This window comes from Phascolarctos cinereus, unplaced genomic scaffold (assembly GCF_003287225.1).
Source record: "Phascolarctos cinereus isolate Bilbo 61053 unplaced genomic scaffold, phaCin_HiC Scaffold_9;HRSCAF=440, whole genome shotgun sequence".
Classification (NCBI taxonomy): domain Eukaryota; kingdom Metazoa; phylum Chordata; class Mammalia; order Diprotodontia; family Phascolarctidae; genus Phascolarctos; species Phascolarctos cinereus.
In genome coordinates, this window is record NW_027556402.1 from 177,550,028 (window position 1) to 177,554,571 (window position 4,544).

The 4,544-nt window shown below is 38.6% G+C and overlaps 1 pseudogene; it reads right to left on the minus strand.

The window, feature by feature from the left end:
- Window positions 1-924: 924 nt before the first annotated feature.
- On the minus strand, window positions 925-3,745 carry LOC110213273 (potassium-transporting ATPase alpha chain 2 pseudogene; annotated as a pseudogene).
- Between the last annotated feature and the right edge of the window lie 799 nt (window positions 3,746-4,544).

Genomic DNA, 4,544 nt, shown 5'->3' on the forward strand with positions numbered 1-4,544 from the left:
AGTCATTTTCAGTTGTGTCTGACTCTTGTTCATTCAGTCATGCCTGACTTTGTGACTCCATGGACCATATCATGCCAGGCCCTTCTACTATCTCTTGAAGTCTGTCCAACTTAATATTCAGTGTTACCATGATACTATATATTCATCTCATCCTTGCTATCTCCTTTTCATTTTGCCTTCGATCTTTCCCAACATCAGGGTCTTTTCTAGTGAGTCTCATTTTCTCATTACATGACCAAAGCATTTCAGCTTCAGCTTTCGTATTTGACCTTCCAGTAAAATAGCCTGAATTGATTTAAGTATTGCCTGATTTGACTTCCTTGCTGTCCAAGTGACTCTCAAATGTCTTCTCCAGTGCAACAATTTGAAATGGTTGATTCCATGGCACTCAGCTTTCATTATGGTCCAACACTCACAGTCATACATTACTAACGGAAAAAAACCCAACATAGCACTCCATACTGGAGTGGCTTGCCATTTCTTTCTCCAGTTCATTTTATAGATAAGGAAATTGAGGCAAACAGGGTTAAGTGACTTGCCCAGGGTCACACAGCTACTAAATGTCTGAGGCCAAATTTAAATTAAGGTCTTCTCGATTCTAGGCCGGACACTCTATCCACTGTGCCACTTAACTGCCCTTGTGGAAAATTCTATAAAGAAAAAAAAGGTTCTTTTTCTTCTCCACCACTTTTAAAATTTGCACATTTTAAACAAACAAGAGGGATGAGACAAGGTGCAAAAGAAAAACAGCCTATACAAAAAGCTTATATCATTTTACAGTGTGTTAAATAGGAATCTTTCATGCACATTTCTACTAGTGAGTGGATTCTGATGGTGCCCATGTTGAACAAAAGAGTTCCCAGCAGAGATGACTGGAGAATACTGAACATCACCAGTGAGAAATTTAACAAATAATGTTAGGAATCAATAGCAAATCCAGTAATGCATGCTCCTATTCCACCAGCTTCCTGGATGGTGCCTGATTAGGAGTTTTCAAAACTCATCGTATGACCAGATAACAATGACATGTGGTACCAGCACAAACCAATACTGAACCTGAAGCATGATGAAATTCAAGATTGTAACACTTCCAAATCCCGTGGAAACCGTTAGTACTATGATAACTTGATAGGCAATCCCAAACTAGGTAGATTTATTTCTAAGGAGACTTTGCTGGAAAACTGAATTTATCCATTTTTTTTTATTCTGATGATTGAATTTTCTGTTTGCTGGACCATGATTGTAAAAAAGTAAGCAGTATCTCTAGTCCAGTCCACACATCTCCACTGGTATCGTGTCCATTCTTGTCCATATCTGTTTTCAGGGTAATTCAGATTATGATTTCCCTCAATGGCCATAAGCAAATGAGCAGGTAAGATTTGAATTTCTGGTCTATATACACAGTGAAGGAGGCAAAGAAGCTTCCCACAGATTATAAGGTTCCAATTTGGAGGTAGGAGTACCAAGCCAGGTGGTGATTCAACACTCTGTCCTTCTTGTGGCATGGCTTCTTAGCTTTCTCATAAGCTAAGAAAACAGAAAAGATAACAAGAGTGACCAAGTTGATGAACAAGATGGAGATGGTACTAATGGGCAGAGACCCCTGCAATAATGAAGATCAGTAAAGGGCAAATCTCTGCAATATGTTTTGGTCAGGGTGCACACAATGATTTTCTTCAGATTGTCAAAGGTTAGGTGACCTTCTTTTGTACCTGTCACTATTAAGGCAATGTTGGTATCTAGTAAGACCATGTTTGCTCCATTTTTTTGCTGCATCAGAACCTGAAAAACCAATAACAATGCCAATAGAGGCCTTCTTTGGGGCTGGGGAATAATTACCAGCATCCCCTGTCACTGTAACAATAGCATCCTGTCTCAGACAGCCCTACATAATTATCACCTACTACTGGGGACATGTCCTTGCAAAGACAATTTTGGTGTCATTGGTCAGGAGCTCATCCAACTGTTCTGGGTTTTTCTCCATCTCAATTCCATTTATCACAGTTGCATTTTGTCTCCCTTTTGTTAACCTGTTCCACAGGCATGTGAAGACATTTTGTTATGTGTTCCACAGTCTTACTATTAGCTGAAATGAGGTATACTTTTGTTGATAGCTTTGGCTATGGCTGGATGGCCACCTGTCATCATAATAACTTAATGCCAATACTACAACATTTGATGACTGCATCAGAAACAGTTGATTGAAGAGAATCAGTTAATAATTATTATTGTTCAGTCTTTCTATAGGGTCTGACTCTTTGTGATCCCATTTGGAGTTTTCTTGGCAAAGATATGGGAGTGGTTTCTTTCCCATCTCTAGCACATTTTATAGATGAAGAAACGGAGGTAAACAAGGTTAAGTGACTTTCCTAGAGTCACACAGCTACAGGGTGCCTGAAGTGACATTTGAGCTCAAGTCTTCCTGACTCCAGGTCCAGCACTGTAACCACTGTGCCACCTAGTTGCTATATTAGTGATATCAGCACCACAAAACAGAGATCAGAGGTGGGAAATTTCATGGTCTCTATCAAAGGAATAGGTATCTGTAAACTCATCTTCTGGCAGGTAGAGATGACAGAAACACAGAACTCTTTCTTCTAATCCTTCTAACTTTATATATGCAGTTTAAAAGGCCTCTGCTATGTTTTTTTCAAGAGGCTACTCCTGGCCATTGGACATGATGATGCTGAATTTCTTCAGGACTATCTCAGAGAATTCTGTCATTGCTAAGAGGAAGTGCTTGTCGTTGGGGTCATCTCAGGTCTCATGGATGGAGACCTGAAATTTGTTGGTGGAGTTCAAAGAGATCTCAGCCACTTTTCTGTTTCTTTCCCCATAACTCGAGCATTGTCAAATGTGTTTTTTGCTATCTCACTAGAACTGAGAAGCACTATTGACTCCCTTAAGTCCCACACTCTATCCACTGTGTTGTCTCTCTCTTCTTCTTCCCTATCTCTTGTACAGAGATTACACATTGGGCCACTCCAATAATGTCTCTGGACCTCAGTTTCATTATCAATAAAATGAAAATACTTAACTGGATTAATTCTAAGTTCCCTTCCAGCAATAAATCTATATTCAATGATATTATAGTTCTACTCCAAATACAAATTGATGGAGGTTCTCCATCACACATACACTTATGTGACTTATATTTGCAATTCTTTTCTCTTTCCATCTCATTTACACCACTTTTCCCCATGACAACTCAATCACTCTAACCACATGTGGTCTTTTCACACATTTAGGGGCTAAGTGCAACCACTATACATCTTACCAGCTCCAACAATTAAAGAATGTTCAAACACTCCTTAAATATGTCTAAGTAGTAGCAGGCAGTTGAAAGTATATGTCTATACACTTTGTGGCACATATTTGAACCCCTTTTCCAGCAGCTTGAACTTCCAAAACCAACATGTTCTCTGATTCCAAATAAAATGCCTTCAAGTGATCCTTGGATATCAGTCTTTGTCATCTTAGATGCCTTTTGATGGAAGTATTTCAGCTTGTCAATGTCTCTGCTAAAATATGGCACCCACCAACTAGATCCAATATTTCAGATGTATTTTGACTAGTGAAGATATGATGGTGTATTTACCTTCTTTATGCTAGATATTATGCCTCTCAGTGCCACCTCAGATTAACTTCAGGTTTTTTACCTGCTATGTTGAATGATTAACTCATGTTGAGCCTTCATTCCTCTACAAGCCCGATCTGCTTCCAAGGGAACTCCTGTCCTAGCCATATTTACCTTATTCTAACAGTATAAAGTTAATTCCTTGAACACTAATATAGAACTTTAAGTTTCCCTATTATATTTTGTCTTATCAGATTTGACCCACCATTTAAAATGCTGACATTTTATTTCCTCCATGACTCTGTCATTCGAGATGTCAGCTATTACTTCTGGGTTTGAGTCATCTGATTTTTATTCTCTGTATTTATATTAATGTGGTTCCACTACTCTGGTAATATGTCAAATCACTGGTCATTGGATTAAAAATCTCACATTTAAAATGTCAATATCTAAATTAATATTTATTCATGTTCTAAAAAACTGTAATTCTTAGTACCCTCTGTCCCTTTCACAGCACTTTTGGAGTAGAAGGGAGCTGACTCAGAACCAGGTCATTTGCATTTTTCTTTGCCTCATAGGATCCTAAGGCTAAAGAATACATCACCTAGAGCGGCGCTTCTTAAACAGGGTGATGACCCCAAATGGGGTCACAAAAATTTGGCAACACTAAAAGGTTTCCGAACATTCCATGACAAAAACTATTTGAAATTCAAATGTATAATGAATCTGAGGTGTTTCTGGCAGTGCTGCATCCTGTAACTTCACTGCAGCCTTGGTTCTGAACACAAAATGCCCTTTGCACTGCACAAGCCCAAATGCAAAAAGAGTTTACAAGTGGAAAAAATGTAAGGAACCCTGACCTAGAGGAGGGATTGATTCTTAATGTTTTTGTGGGTACTGAATGGCTTTGGTAGTCTGATAAAGCCTGTCTTCTCTTCTTAGAATAACATTTTAAAATATATGAAAT